We start from the raw sequence: 17,123 nt of genomic DNA, 5'->3' as shown, positions 1-17,123 counted from the left end.
TGGACTAAATGCACCAATAAAGAGACAGAGAGTCTCAGACTGGATAAAGAAACATGATCTGTCTATATGCTGCCTACAAGAGACACACCTTAGGCTTAGAGACACAAACAAACTAAAACTCAAAGGATGGAAAAAAATATATCAAGCAAACAACAAGCAAAAAAGAGCAGGAGTAGCAATATTAATTTCTGACAAAATAGACTTCAAAGTTAAATCCACCACAAAGGATAAAGAAGGGCACCACATAATGATTAAAGGGACAATTGACCAGGAAGATATAACCATATTACATATTTATGCACCCAATGACAGGGCTGCAAGATACATAAAACAAACTTTAACAGAACTGAAAAGTGAGATAGACACCTCCACAATTATAGTAGGAGACTTCAACACACCACTTTCGGAGAAGGACAGGACTTTGAGTAAGAAGCTCAATAGAGACACGGAAGACCTAATTGCTGCAATCAACCAACTTGACCTCACAGATCTGTACAAAACAAACCACCCAACACCTGCAAAGTATACTTTTTTTCTGGTGCACATGGAACATTCTCTAGAATAGATCACATCTTAGGTCATGAAACAAACCTTTGCAGAATCCAAACCATTGAAATATTGCAAACCATCTTCTCAGACCACAAGGCCATAAAAGTAGAAATCAATAAGAGAAAAATCAGGGGAAGGAAATCAAATACTTGGAAACTGAACAATACCCTGCTCAAAAAGGACTGGGTTATAGAAGACATTAAGAAGGGAATAAAGAAATTCATAGAAGGCAACTAGAATGAAAACACTTCCTATCAAAACCTCTGGGACACAGCAAAAGCAGTGCTCAGAGATCAATTTATATTAATAAATGCACACATACATAAAGAAGAAAGAGGCAAAATCACAGAAGTGTCCCTACAACTTGAACAAATAGAAAGAGAGCAGCAAAAGAATCCATCAGGCACCAGAAGAAAACAAATAATAAAAATTAGAGCTGAACTAAATGAAATAGTGAACAGAAAAACAATTGAAAGAATTAACAAAGCCAAAACCTGGTTCTTTGAAAAAATTAACAAAATTGATAAACCATTGGCCAGACTGACTAAAGAAATACAGGAAAGGAAACAAATAACCCGAATAAGAAACGAGATGGGCCATATCACAACAGACCCAACTGAAATTAAAAGAATCATATCAGATTATTACAAAAAATTGTACTCTAACAAATTTGCAAACCTAGAAGAAATGGATGAATTCCTAGAAAAACACTACCTACCTAAACTAACACAATCAGAAGTAGAACAACTAAGTAGACCCATAACAAAAAAAGAGATTGAAAAGGTAATCAAAAAACTCCCAACAAAAAAAGCCCTGGCCCAGACGGCTTCGCTGCTGAGTTCCACCAAACTTTCAGAGAATAGTTAACACCACTACTACTAAAGGTATTTCAAAGCATAGAAAATGATGGAATACTACCTAACTCATTCTATGAAGCCACCATCTCCCTGATACCAAAACCAGGTAAAAAAAAGGACACCACAAAAAAAGAGAATTACGACCTATATCCCTCATGAACATAGATGCAAAAATCCTCGACAAAATTCTAGCCAATAGAATTCAACAACATATCAAAAAAATAATCCACCACGACCAAGTGGGATTTATACTAGATTTTTTTTTATGCAAGGTTGGTTTAACATTAGAAAAACCATTAATGTAATCCACCATATAAATAAAACAAAAGACAAAAACCACAGGATCTTATCAATTGATGCAGAAAAGGCATTTGACAAAGTCCAACACCCATTCATGATAAAAACTCTCAGCAAAATAGGAATTGAGGGAAAATTCCTCAACATAATAAAGGGCATCTTTGATGGCACCGGTTTTTTTTTTTTTATATACAAAGCCAACAGCCAACATCATTCTAAATGGAGAGAGCCTGAAAGCATTTCCCTTGAGAACCGGAACCAGACAAGGATGCCCTTTATCACCGCTCTTATTCAACATTGTGCTAGAGGTCCTAGCCAGAGCAATTAGGCTAGACAAAGAAATAAAGGGCATCCAGATTGGCAAGGAAGAAGTAAAATTATCTCTATTTGCAGATGACGTGATCTTATACACAGAAAACCCTAAGGAATCCTCCAGAAAACTACTGAAACTAATAGAAGAGTTTGGCAGAGTCGCAGGTTATAAGATAAACATACAAAAATCACTTGGATTCCTCTACATCAACAAAAAGAACACCGAAGTGGAAATCACCAAATCAATACCATTCACAGTAGCCCCCAAGAAGATAAAATACTTAGGAATAAATCTTACCAAAGATGTAAAAGACCTATACAAAGACAACTACAAAGTACTAGTGCAAGAAACTAAAAAGGACCTACTTAAGTGGAAAAACATACCTTGCTCATGGATAGGAAGATTTAACATAGTAAAAATGTCTATTCTACCAAAAGCCATCTATACATACAATGCACTTCTGATCCAAATTCCAGTGACATTTTTTAAAGTGATGGAGAAACAAATCACCAACTTCATATGGAAGGGAAAGAAGCTCTGGATAAGTAAAGCATTACTGGAAAAGAAGAACAAAGTGGGAGGCCTCACTCTACCTGATTTTAGAACATATTTATTATACAGCCCAGTAGTCAAAACAGCCTGGTACTGGTACAACAACAGACACATGGACCAATGGAACAGAATTGAGAACCCAGATATAAATCCATCCACCTATGAGCAGCTGATATTTGACAAAGGCCCAGTGTCAGTTCATTGGGGAAAAGATAGTCTTTTTAACAAATGGTGCTGGCATAACTGGATATCCATTTGCAAAAAAATGAAACAGGACCCATACCTCACACCATGCACAAAAACTAACTCCAAGTGGATCAAAGACCTAAAACATAAAGACTAAAACGATAAAGATCATGGAAGAAAAAATAGGGACAACATTAGGAGCCCTAATGCAAGGCATAAACAGAATACAAAACATTACCAAAAATGACGAAGAGAAACCAGATAACTGGGAGCTCCTAAAAATCAAACACCTATCTCTAGGGATATACCCTAGAGAAATAAGAGCCTTTACACGAACAGATATATGCACACGCATGTTTATTGCAGCACTGTTTACAATAGCAAAAAGCTGAAAGCAACCAAGGTGTCCATCAAGGGATGAATGGTTAAATAAATTGTGGTATATTCACACAATGGAATACTACACATCGATAAAGAACAGGGATGAATCTGTGAAACATTTCATAACATGGAGGTACCTGGAAGGCATTATGCTGAGTGAAATTAGTCAGATGCAAAAGGACAAATACTGTATAAGACCACTATTATAAGTTCCGGAGAAATAGTATAAACTGAGAAGAACACATTCTTTTGTGGTTATGAGAGGGGGGAGGGAGGGAGGGTGGGAGGGGGTTATTTATTGATTAGTTAGTAGGTAAGAACTACTTTAGGTGAAGGGAAGGCCAATGCTCAATACATGGACGGTCAGCGCAACTGGACTGGATCAAAAGCAAAGAAGTTTCCGGGATAAACTGAATGCTTCGAAGGCCAGTGGAGCAAGGGCAGGGGTTTGGGAACTATGGCTTAAGGGGACTTCTAAGTCAATTGGCATAATAAATTCTATTATGAAAAAATTCTGCATCCCACTTTGAACTGTGGCGTCTGGGGTTCTTAAATGCTAACAAGCAGCCATCTAAGATGCATCAGTTGGTCTCAACCCACCTGGATCAAAGGAGAATGAAGAACACCAAGGTCACATGATAACTCTGAGCCCGAGACAGAAAGGGCCACATGAATCAGAGATTTACATCATCCTGAGATCAGAAGAACTAGATGGTGCCTGGCTACAACTGATGACTGCCCTGACAGGGAGCACAACAGAGAACCCCTGAGGGAACAGGAGAACAATGGGATGCAGACCCCAAATTCTCATAAAAAGACCAGACTTAATGGTCTGACTGAGACTAGAAGAATCCCGGTGGTCATGGTCCCCAAACCTTCTGTTGGCCCAGGACAGGAACCACTGCCGAAGACTGCTCATCAGACATGGAAGAGACTGGACAATGGGTTGGAGAGAGATGCTGACGAAGAGTGAGCTACTTGTATCAGGTGGACACTTGAGACTGTGTTGGCATCTCCTGTCTGGAGGGGAGATGGGAGGGTAGAGAGGGTTAGAAACTGACAAAACGGTCACGAAAGGAGAGACTGGAAGGAGGGAGCGGGTTGACTCATTAGGGGGAGAGTAAATGGGAGTATGGAGTAAGGTGTATATAAGCTTATATGTGACAGACTGATTGATTTGTAAACTTTCACTTAAAGCACAATAAAAATTATTTAAAAAAATAAAGCCAATAAAGGATTGGCTTGTTGTGGTGAGTCCTATTTCAGCTAGGGTAGTGAAGCAGACCTTCCCTGGTAAGGTGTTGTTTGAATAGAGATCTGAATGAAGTGAGGGAACCAGTCATACCCATAGCAAGGGACAGAACAGTCCAATCAGAGGCAGCAAGGACAAAAGCATGGGGGAATCCGCTTGGCACATTCAGGGAACAGCAAGATAGCCTGGTAACTTGTTAGAGTGGAATGAGCAATGGGGAGAATGGAAGATGAGGTGACAGAGGTAGATGGGAACTAGATCATGTAAGACCTCATAAACCAAGGTGATGACTTTGGATTTTATTCTAGGTAAGATAAGGAGTTATTGGAGAGTTTAGATTTTTTCTTATGAAAATTTTCAAATTCATCACCTAGATTCAACAATCATCAACTGTAAAAATGGCATGGTGGCAGTGTCTGACCTCTTCATCTGACTTGACAATGGGGAGAATCATCAACATCAGCCCATGGCTGATTTCTGTGAGGTGAAGTCATACATACCTCCTCTCTCCACCATCTTTACCAATTCTAACACCGCCATCCTCCCCACGCCACTCTCTACTTTTCTGTTGGGTTGGATAATTCATTGAAATGGTGATACAGAGCTCACAAACCACACTTACAGTTATGGGGTTCATTAGGGAAGTAACAGGTTACAATTCAGGATTAGGAATGACTCAGGACACAATTCTTTCATCAGGACAGGCTCTTCTCAGTCGTGCCCACAAGCAGACCTCTCTCTGGCCCTCTACCTCTCGGCCCTTGGCCCCTCAACCCCTTGGCCTGGCCTCTGCCCTGCTTGGGCAAGTGTTATAAAGCTCTCTAGCTCCACTAATAAGTGCCTGGGGGCACCCCACTCCACCGGGAAGCCTCTTGCCCAAAGGCACTCAGCTCTCTCACTGTGTGGTTCAGCAAGCCTAGGTCCACCAAGTGCCCAGAGGCACCCCACTCCGCCAGGAAGCCTCCTGCCTGAAGGAGCTTAGCTCTCTCAGTCTGTGGGTCAGCACACGCACTGCAGCCACCTTGCTGCACGGGCTAGGAAGCTCACTGTGCCGTCTTCTACTACTCTCCTGGTTCTGGTGCTTCTTCTTGTAGTCTCAAGCCATCTCCAGTATTACAGCTCTCTCTGTCTCTTGGTTCTAGGAATTTCTCAGCGCAGGGATCCCAGGTCAAAAGGACACACTTCACTCCCAGCTCTTCTTTCTTGATGGTAGTGAGGTCCCCCCTCTGCTCTATAATTGGCTCTCTTTTAAGACTAACAGGATGGAAAAACTGACCAACCCCCTTGTTAGAGTTCCATACGCCTTATTTGCATGGTTCCATGCCCCATATTTGCATTATTAGCAAGCTTTCCAATCCCCTTGGTGGGCCACAAGCACCTTATTTGCACAGTCCCACCCAATCATTTCACAGGAGTCACAAGACCATGGTGAGACAGGCCATATAAAAGCAGTTCATTGCACCACATCAAGATATTGGCACTTGCAAAGGACTTGAACAGATATTTCTCCAAAGAAGAAATGCAAATGGCCAACAAGCACATGAAAAAATGTTCAATGCCATTAGCCATTAAAAAAAATTAGGGAGATGCAAATCAAAACCACAATGATATATCATTTCACACCCACTAAAATGGCTATGATTTAAAAAAAAAAACAGAAAATAACAGGCGTTGGCAAGAATGCAGGGAAATTGGAACCCTCATCCATTGCTTGGAGGACTGATAGCAAAATTGCACAACCACTGCGGAAAATGGTTTCTTGCTTCCTCAAAAAGTTAAACTACCATACTAACCAAACCACCATATGATCCAGCAATTCCACTACTAGGCATATACCCAAAAGAATTGAAAGCAAGAGCACGAACAGAGACTAGTACACCAGTGTTCATCGCAGCACTATTCCCAATAACCAAAAGGTAGAAACAGCCTAAATGTCCATCAACTGATGAATGGATAAATAAAATGTGGTACGTACATATAATGGAATATTATTCAACCATAAAGAGAAACAAAGTTCTGATACATACTATAACATGGATAAACCTTGAAAACATTATGCTGAGTGAAATAAGTCAGTCACAAAAGGACAAATGCATGATTCCAGTTACATAAAATATCTAGGATAGAGAAGGGTATAGAGACCAAAATTTATTAGTAGTTACCAGGGGTAAGTGGGAGGGAGAGGAAGAGGGGGACTCGGTGCTTAGGGAACACTGAGCTTGTGTTAAAAGTGATGGGAAAATTTGGAAACAGGTAATGGCAATGGATGAACAACATGATAAACATAACTAATGTCACTGAATTGTACATGTGAAGAATGTTGAAAAGGCAAATGACTTGTTATATACATATTTTCCATAATTAAAAAAAAAGATAACACCACTTGCTTCATCTGTTCCATTTTTTCTTTTTTGCTAAAATATTTTAAAGCAAATTCCACCCTTATATACATCATATGTAAAAACAATGGCCATTTTCTTACGTAAAAATAAAACCATTACCACACCTAATAAAATCAACAATAATTCCTTGGTGTCATCTAATACTCAATCCGTAGTCAAATTTCCTCCCTTTCCTTGAACTTTTTTTTACAATTGGTTGGTTTATAATGTCCCATAAGTTATTTTAATTTAGATCTGTCCTCTCTCTCCTCTCCCTCACTTTTTTCATACCATTTGCTTCTTGAAAAACTAAATTAATTGTCCTGTAGAAAGTCCCATATTGAATTGTGTCCCCCAAAAATGTGTGTCGACTTTGTTAGGCCACATGTGGTTGTCCTCCATTTTGTGATATTCCTATGTGTTATAAATCATAATCTCCACCTGTGGTTAAAAGGATTAGGGTGGGATGTAACACCCTTGCTCAGGCCACATCCCTGATCCAATGTAAAGGGACTTTTCCTGGGGTGTGGCCTGCGCCACCTTTTATCTTACAAGAGGTAAAAGGAAAGGGGAGCAAGCAGAGAGTTGGGGACCTCATACCGCCGAGAAAGAAGAACCGGGAGCAGGGCGCATACTTTAGACCCAGAGTTCCTGTGCAGAGAAGCTCCTAGTCCAGGGGAAGATTGATGAGAAGGACCTTCCTCCAGAGCCGACAGGGAGAGAAAGCCTTCCCCTGGAGCTGATGCCCTTAATTTAGACTTTTAGCCTATTTTACTGTGAGGAAATAAATTTCTCTTTGTTAAAGCCATCCACTTGTGGTATTTCTGTTACAGCAGCACTAGATTGTCAAGACACTAGATTTGTCTATTTGCCTCCTCTGATGTCTTCTAACTTGTTCCTTTAGTCCTCCTATTTCCTATAAGCTGGAATTTAGCCAGAGGCTTGCTTGGATTGAAGTTCAACTTTGGAGTCAAGAATATTTTGTAAGTAGTGCTGTGTATTCCATATTGCATCACATGGGCAGGCACTCAACATTAGGGTTGTCTGACAACCTCTCGAACCCCACTTCATTCTATTTTTTCTAAGTTTTACTAACATCCTCTTCTGAATCCAGCTTGAATTTCTGGCAGTTCTCTGTCGGTGTACTGCTGCTACCACTTTTGAATTATCTTCAGCAAAATTGTACTTTCTTGTGATATCAATGATATTGTTCAATAGTTTCTGCGTTCTGTTGTCTTAGTTATCTAGTGCTGCTGTAACAGAAATACCACAAGTGGATGGCTTTAACAAAAAGAAATTTATTTTCTCACAGTCTAGTAGGCTAGAAGTCCAAATTCAGGGCGTCAGCTCCAGGGGAAGGCTTTCTCTCTTTGTTGGCTCTGGAGGAAGGTTCTTCTTGTCAATCTTCCCCTGGATTAGGAGCTCCTCTGCACAGGAACCCCAAGTCCAAAAGACACCCTCTGCTCCCGGTGCTGCTTTCTTGGTGGTATGAGGTCCCCAACTCTCTGCTTGCTTCCCTTTCCTTTTATCTCTTGCAAAATAAAAGGTGGTGCAGGCCACACCCCATTTCCTTTATGTTGGATCAGGGATGTGACCTTAGTAAGGGTGTTAAAATCCCATCCTACTCCTCTTTAACATAAAATTACGATCACAAAATGGAGGACAACCACATAATGCTGAGAATCATGGCCAAGCCAAATTGATACACACTTTTTTTTTGTGGGGGGGGGATATAATTCAATCCATGACACCTTTCTTTGGAATAGACACAAAAATGGATCTCTTCCAGTTGGTTGGCCAGGCAGCTGTCTTCCAAATTTCGTGGCAGAGATGAGTGAATGCTTCTGGCACTGCATCCATTTGTTGAAACATCTCAATTGGTATTCCGTCAATTCCTGGAGCATGGTTTTTCACTAGGGCCTTCAGTGCAGCTTGGACTTTTTCCCTCAGTACCACTGTTTCTTGATCAAACACTACCTCCTGAAATGTTGAATATCAGCCAATTCTTTTTGGTATAGTGACTCTATATAGTCCTTCCATCTTCTTTTGAGACTTCCTGCATCTTTCAATATTTTGCCCAAAGAATCCTTCAGTATTGCAACTTGAGGTTTGAATTTTTTCTTCAGTTCTTTCAGCTTGAGAAATGCCAAGCGTGTTTGTCTCTTTGGGTTTTATAATACTTTGTCTTCTCAAGTCGCCTTTTGAAATATTCTATTCAGCTCTTTTACTTCTGTTAGCTTTAGCTACTCTACATTCAAAGGTAAGTTTCAGAGTCTCTTCTGACATCCATTTTGGTCTTTTCTTTCTTTCCTGTATTTTTAATGACCTTTTGCTTTCTTCATGTATGATGTCCTTCCACAACTTGTCTGGTCTTTGGTCATTAGTGTTCAATGTGTCAAATCTATTCTTGAGATGGTTTCTAAATTCAGGTGGGATATACTCAAGGTGGTGTTTTGGCTCTCATGGACTTCTTTTAATTTTCTTCAGCTTCAACTTAAACTTGCATATGAGCAATTGATGGGCTCTTCTGCAGTTGCCCCCGGCTTTGTTCTGACTAATGATATTGAGCTTTTCCATTGTCTCTTTACACAGATGTAGTCAACTTGATTCCTGTGTATTCCATCTAGCGAGGTCCATATGTGTACTCACGATTTATGTTGTTGAAAAAAGGTATTTCCAATTAATAGGTCTTTGGTCTTGCAAAATTCTATCATGCAATCCGTGGTGTCATTTTTATCACTATGGCCATATTTTCCAACTACTGATCCTTCTTTGTTTCTAACTTTCCACATTCCAATCACGAGTAATTATCAATGCATCTTAATTGCATGTTTGATCAATTTCAGACTGTAGAAGTCAGTAAAAGTCTTTAATTTCTTCATCTTTGGTATTAGCGTTCCATGCATAAATTTGAATAATAGTCATATTAACTGCTCTTCCTTGTAGGTGTATGATTATCCTGTCACTGACCACGTTGTACTTCAGAATAGATATTGAAATGTTCTTTACGACAATGAATGTGATGCAGTTCCTCTTCAATTTGTCATTCTCAGTGTGGTAGATCATATGATTGTCTGATTCAAAATGTCCACACTAGGATATTGATCTTCAAGCATTCCCTTTCATTTTTGATGACTTACAATTTTCCTAAATTCATACTTCGTACTTCCCACATTCCAATTATTAATGTATGTTTGTAGCTGTTTCTTCTCATTTTGAGTTGTGCCACATCAGCAAATGAAGGCCCTGAAAGCTTTACTCCATCCAAGTCATTAAGGTCGACTCTACTTTGAGAAGGCAGCTCTTCTCCAGTCTTATTTTGAGTGCCTTCCAATCTGAAGGGCTTGTCTTCCGTCACTATATCAAACAATGTTCCTCTGCTATGCATAAAGTCTTCACTGGCCAATTTTTTCAGAAGAAGATCACTGGATCTTTCTTCCTAGTTGTAGTCTGGAAGCTCTGCTGAAACATGTCCACCATGGGTGACCCTGTTGGCATTTGAAATACCAGTGACATAGCTTCAGGCATCACAGCAACACACAAGCCACCACAGTATGACAAACTGATAGACATACAAAAAGTACAAACCTTAAAGAAAAGGATTGGTAGATTCAACCACATTAAAATTAAGAACTTAAAAAAATATAAGACTGTAAAGAAAGTGAAAAGACAAGCTACAAACTAGGATTGATGTAATTCATTAAGGAACTATTGAGTACCACTATGTGCTGGCTCCAGAGACCATGCCCTCTATACCTTACTGCATATTGATATACTGACATATGGAGCACCTATCTGGCAAAGGATTAATATACAGAATATATCAAGATCTCCTCGAAATCAATGATAAAGTGAAAAACAACCAATAGAAAAATGGCCAAAAGACATAGCCAGTTACTCTCCAGAAGACATATGACCCATAAACACATGAACTTACCCTCAACCTCATTAGTAATCAGGAAAATGCAAATTAAAACCACAATAAGGTACCTTTTCACAATAAACTGATTGGCACACATTAAAAACTCAGTTAAAGCCAAGTGTTACAGAGTATATGGAGCAATTTGAACTCTCACACTCTGGTGAGAGTGTATATTGACATAACGACTTTGGAAAACAATCTTGCATTTCCCATTAAAACAGAATACGCACAAACTCTATGCCCCAGCAATTCCACCCCTAGGTATATATTCTAGAGAAACTTTTGCACACGAGCACCAGATGACACGTATTAAAATGTCCTAGAAGCATGGTTCATCATAGCAAAAAAGCAGCTGGAAACAACCCAAATGTCCATCAACAGGAGCATAGATGAATAAATTGTGGTGTATCCATAATTATACAATAGAATACAAAAAGTAGAGCTACATATGTCAATAAGGATGAATCTCAAAATCTGTGTTGAGTGAAAACAAGTCACAGAATATATTACATGTCATTATATTACATCACAGTATATGTCAAAAGTAGGCAAAACTAAACAATAGCTTGTTTAGGGAGACTTACATAAGTGAGAAAACTACAAATAAAAGCAAGGGACTGATAGACAAAACACATCAGTATAGTGTTGTAGGAGGGATTGAGGCACACGAGGGTCTTCAGAGTTAGTGGAAACATATTATTTCTTAACCTGAATGGTAGATACACATGTGTTCTCATTATTATTCTCAACTGTACATTTACTTTATTTTTATTCTCTTATGTGTATATTTCATAGTAACAAAGAAAAAAAAGAAAAATCCTAGCAGATCTGAAAAGCAACAGGTTGGGGAAGAGCTAGAAGGCCATGCCTGTTTCTGCTAGTCCACTTTTTGTGCCATGTCAGATCTCTCTTATGTTCATTGGATTACCAGAACTCCTTTCTGGCACTCACACTTGGTCCATGCCCCTCATACCAACCTTTCCCAAGTGGTCATAAATTAGCAGCCTTGGACCATATTTGTTTTCAGCTGCATTTTGCTTAGACAGCACAGTTATTGTTATTTTGAAATTTGAATTGTTCAATAAAAACAAAACACACACACATACATATATACATGCATACATACCAAACCCATTGCCATCGAGTCAATTCCAACTCATAGCAATCCTACAGGACAGAGTAGAACAGCCCCATAGGGCTTCCAAGGAGTGGCTGGTGGATTTGAACTGCCAACCTTTTGGTTAGCAGCTGAGCTCTTAACCACTGTGCCACCAGGGTTCCCATGAACATGTAAAATATTTACAGTTGTCTAATTTAAGAGGTAGGTGATATACAGGTGTTCATTATACTATTAAATCTTCAGCTTCCCTGTATGTTTGAATTTTTTTACAATTAAAAGTTGGAAAAATGAAGTTTCAATGCCTTAAAAAGGAGCACGCCCTCTCTTGTTCATCATAATTCCCACTAGTCCCTATCGTGTAATTCTCAGCTTAGTTCCCTTGTTTACAGTACCTCTGGTCCCTAGAGACATTTGCATTTGCAACCTCTGGCTCAACTTGTAGGTCTTGACCCCTGCTATATTTCCCTGTCCTCTGCGTGAAAACAGGTTATGGTGTTTTGGGGCATTACACATGTTTTTCTCATTCCCATAGGCTGAATAAACCATACACTAAGTTTAGTTTTTGAACAGGTTAAAGGATCATAGAAGCTGATGCAATTCCCCACTACCCTGCAGTGAAGGAAAGCCCTCTTCATCCATCCCCAAATTGCTTACAGTAACTTTGGCAAGTGCTGTTGTTAGTTGCCATCAAGTTGATTCCAAGTACCTTCTAAGATAAAGGAAACCCTGGTGGCGTAGTGGTTAAGAGCAACAGCTGCTAACCAAAAGATTGGTAGTTCCAATCTACCAGGCGTTCCCTGGAAACCCTATGGGACAGTTCTACTCTGTCCTATAGGGTCACTACGAGTTGTAATCGACTCGGTTGCAATGGGTTTGGTTTTTCTGGTTTCTAAGATAAAGGTGGGTCCTAGGAAAAGGCAAGCCACACCAGCTAGCTTCTCCTACAAGACAAGATGAAGAACTTTATGATTCTTTATGACTCTGGTGGTCTCTCTGGAACCAAAGGTGAAATGGGTGGGAACATCGAAGAACAACCTCAAAGAATCTGTGGGGTAAACTAATGTATCAAGGACATTAATATATGAGATGAACGGCTATTACCTGGGGGATGCAAGCAACTGTTCCTATACTTGTAAGTTAGAAATAATCCCTTGAGGGTACATAGACACTAGAGAGTTTGGAGCCAATAAACTGTTCCTCTTCAGACTGATAGGCTCTTAGTCACTCAGAGTTCAGTCACATTGGGGAAACAAACACCTTTCCAGTTAGCAGTTGCCTAGCCACATTCTATGTTTGGACAAGTCTTTCTTTGCAAACCATGGCTTTCATTCCTGCAGCTGTCACAGCACACTAAGCAAATCCTCCATCCCTGATTCCCCCAGCTTGGCTATCCCTGCACACACCATACAGAGAGAATTCGTCAAATTGTTTAGTGTACAAAACAGATCTAGAAGGCAGGTAAGGTTACTTGAATAAACTGCGGCTGGCTAGTGACACCGCATGACAGGCCAAAACAGATAAGGAAATGGCAGGGCCTCTGTAATGAAATTATGAGTGACTTTTGTTCTCTTTATGCTTCCCTGAATACTTGAAATTTTTATGATTTACATGAATTTCTTTTATAATCAGGTAAAAACAACAAACCAATTTTATTTTGAAAAAAGCAAAGCAAACAACTCATTATTCCCAACCTGTAGGCAGCAGGCTGCTGAAGATTGGAGGGAGTGACTTAGTTATTACAATGGCTCTGGAAATCCCTGCAAGGCACAAGCATTGTCTAGAATGAATAAATAATATCCCTTGCATGTGTTTTTTTTCAAATATATGTGAATATTGTCATGATGTATACCCATAGAGGCTTTAGTTTATTATATATTTTCTCGATCAATAAATGGATATTAAAAATACTACTCTTATCATGTGGTGATGCATAACATTTTCAACATTAAAATACTAAAGCAAGAGTTGGAATCTACTGATAAAAGGGAAAAAATATCAACTCTGTAGCTTGAGTGTCTTTTCAACAACTTACATACTTTTTTGAGGGAGAAAGGAAGAGACAGAGGGAAAGAATTAAAAATGCACACATTATTAAATGTTAACTCAGGAGGCTTACTTCCTGCAGAAGACAGTTTACAAGAATGAGAGATAGTGTGGGGAGGGAATTAATGTAGGTCCAGAAAGTTCTATTCTAGAAAGACAGAGTGCTAATATATCCAGTATTGCCAGGGGCTAGTCCCCACCCTCAACCACAGGGATCTGTCAACACATAGGTAGGGTGGGGCTGCAATACCTGAGTGCTGACATTTGCTCTAGGGCCCAGCTGGTATCCAATCAACAGGAAGATGTGCAGTAAGAGGCTCTCCAGGTGTGGGGAGGCAAAGTATGTAGAACTTGCTCTTTTGCCTAATTGACTCAAAGGTCAACACTTGTCTTCCTTTCTCTCATTCTTTCTTCTTCTCCTTTGTAACATGTCCCTTTCCTCTATTTCTGTAAGCCTCTTATCCCCCACTCAAGGCTCCAGGATACACTCCTCCATAGGACTCCAGTGATATCATTACATGTAAGAAACCATCCTGATCCCACTCACTGCCTTTCGGTCAATTCTTACTCGTAGCTACCCTATATGACAGAGTAGAACTGCCCCATAAGGTTTCCAAGACTGTAAATCTTTACGGAAGCAGACTATCACATCTTTTCTCCTGCGGAGTGGCCGGTGGGTTCGAACTGCCCGCTTTTTGGTTAGTAGTTGAGCACTTAACCACTGCGCTGCCAGGGATCCTTACCAAAATGCTCACTGAGTGCCTAGGACTTTCTGGGCATTAGGAACAAACAGTGACAAGTAAGACATAGCCCCTACCCCTTTAGAAGCATACAGTCTTTAGGTGGGGAAAGCAAAAAAAAAAAAAAAAAAAACCATACAACCAAATTTGCTTTAGTAGACGTAAAGTTACAGCAAGGTTAGAGATGGAAGTCAGAGAGAAGAATGAGGCTTTGCTTCCCCCTTCCCACTTTGGCCTATATTTGGGACTCTACTAGGAACCAGGCTCCACACGCCCATCCCTGATCATGGAAGCTGGTGCTGAGACCTGGGAGACTGGCTTACTTCAACAAATCAATGACATGGGAAAAAATGAGAGTAGGAAGGGGAATTGTTCAATATTAAAAGCAAATTAAGGTCTTGCCAAAAGGATCAAACCTGAGTCTGATCCAGCCTTTAAATTCAGCTGCGAATCTGCAGGAAATACAGAGGAACATGCATCCTGAGTATGCAATAAGCAAAATTCAGACTGTGGGAAACTCTACAGGTCAAATGCCATGAGTTCTTCAACAGATAAATCATAAGGAAAAGAAAGGGACGGAGGGCGAACCTACACATTAAAACAGACTTAAACTGTTTTGGAACAGTTTCAAAGGAAGGAAAATATACATGTATTTTGTAGATGCAGACTTAAACTCTTCAAAACTCTTGGCAGGTCATGAAAGACAAGGAAAGACCAAGAAACTCTCACAGATTGGAGGGAACTATGTGGATGGACATGGGAGCCCTGGTGGTATAGTGGTTTAGAGCTCGGCTGCTAACCAAAAGGTCAGCAGTTTGAATCCACCAGTCGCCCCACGGAAACCCTATGGGGCAGTTCTACTCCCTCCTATAGGGTCACTACGAGTCGGAACCAACTCAACGGTACCTAACAACATGTAGGCATGACTGAATGCACTATAGGATCCCGGAACAAAAAATGGTGAAAATCAGTGGAAAAACTGGTACAATCTGAATAAAGTCTGGAGTTTACTTAACAGTAATGTACCAGTGTTGGTTTCTTAGTTGTTGTCAATATACCATGGCTATGTAAGGTGTTGGAAACCCTGGTGGCATAGTGGTTAAGAGCTACAGCTGCTAACCAAAATGTTGGCAGTATGAATCTACCAGGAGCTCCTTGGAAACCGTATGGAGCAGTTCTACTCTGTCTATTATAGGGTCGTTATGAGTTGGAATCGACTCAACAGCAACAAGTTTGGTTTGGTTTATGTAAGATGTTAATATAAGGGAAGCTGGGTGAAGGATACAGGGAATTCTCTCTAGTAGCATTGCAACTCTCCCATAAGTCTAAAACTATTCCAAAACAAAAAGTTAAAGAAAGAGAACTTGCCACAACATAAATGGATCTTGAAAACATTATGCTAGGTGAAAGAAGCCAGAAAAAATTGTATGATTCCACTGATATGAAATATCTAAACTAGGTGAATGCATATAGACAGAAAATAGAGGTTACCAGAAGCTGGGGGAAAGGAGAAATGGGGAGTTACTGCTTAACGGATATAGAGTTTCTGTTGGGGTGATGAAAAAGATTTAGAAATAGATAGTGATGATGGTTGCACAACACTGTGAATGTAATTAATGCCACTGAATTGTACACTTAAAAATGAATCAAATGGCAAATTTTATGTTACATATATATATATATATATAAAACCACAATAAAAATTTTAAAAAGAGAAACTTAAAAAAATATCAATTTTTTTTAAATGAGCAAGCTAAACCATAGTCATTAGGGAAGTACATTTGGGAAATAAAACCATAAAGAAATGCAAGGAAGAGATGACTATAAATAGCAGGATAGTGGTTATTTGGGGAGGAGGAAGAGGGTTATGATTGGAACTGGGCACATGGAGATTCTTCTGGGGTGGATGGAAAAGTTCTGTTTCTTGACCTAGTGTTGGTTACAAGGTGTTTGTCTTTTAATAATTTATTAAACCACACATTTGCTTTAGGTGGTTTTCTGTATCTGAGTTTTAAGATAAAAAATTAAAGAGAAGATAGACACTTCAGACATCTAAATATAACCAATCAGTAGAACTTGTTTGAATCCTGACTCAAGTCAACCAACTGTAAAAAGACATTTAAAAATGGACTGGGTATTAGACATTATTGGGGAATTATTAAATTTTTTAAGGGTGACAGTGGCATTGTAGTTATGTAAGAAAATATCCTTATTTTTTGTAAATGCATAGTGAAGTGTTTAGAGGTGAAATGACATGATGTCTTACAATTGCTTTAAAATACTCCAACGGGTGGGGGGAAGCTGGGGAGATAGAAAAAACAAGTATGGCAAAATGATAATAGTTTTTTAAGATAAATGATACCAAAAAAAATTGCTGTTGAGTCCAACTCACAGAGACCCTATAGGACAGAGTAGAACTGCCCCATAGGGTGTCCAAGGAGTAGGTGGTGGACTCGAACTAAGGACATTTGGTTAGCAGCAGAGGTCTTAACCACTGTACCACCAGGGCTCCAAGATAATGATCCAAAAA

The sequence above is a fragment of the Elephas maximus genome, chromosome X (assembly GCF_024166365.1).
Source record: "Elephas maximus indicus isolate mEleMax1 chromosome X, mEleMax1 primary haplotype, whole genome shotgun sequence".
Taxonomy (NCBI): Eukaryota; Metazoa; Chordata; class Mammalia; order Proboscidea; family Elephantidae; genus Elephas; species Elephas maximus.
Note: the sequence above shows the minus strand (reverse complement) of the source record.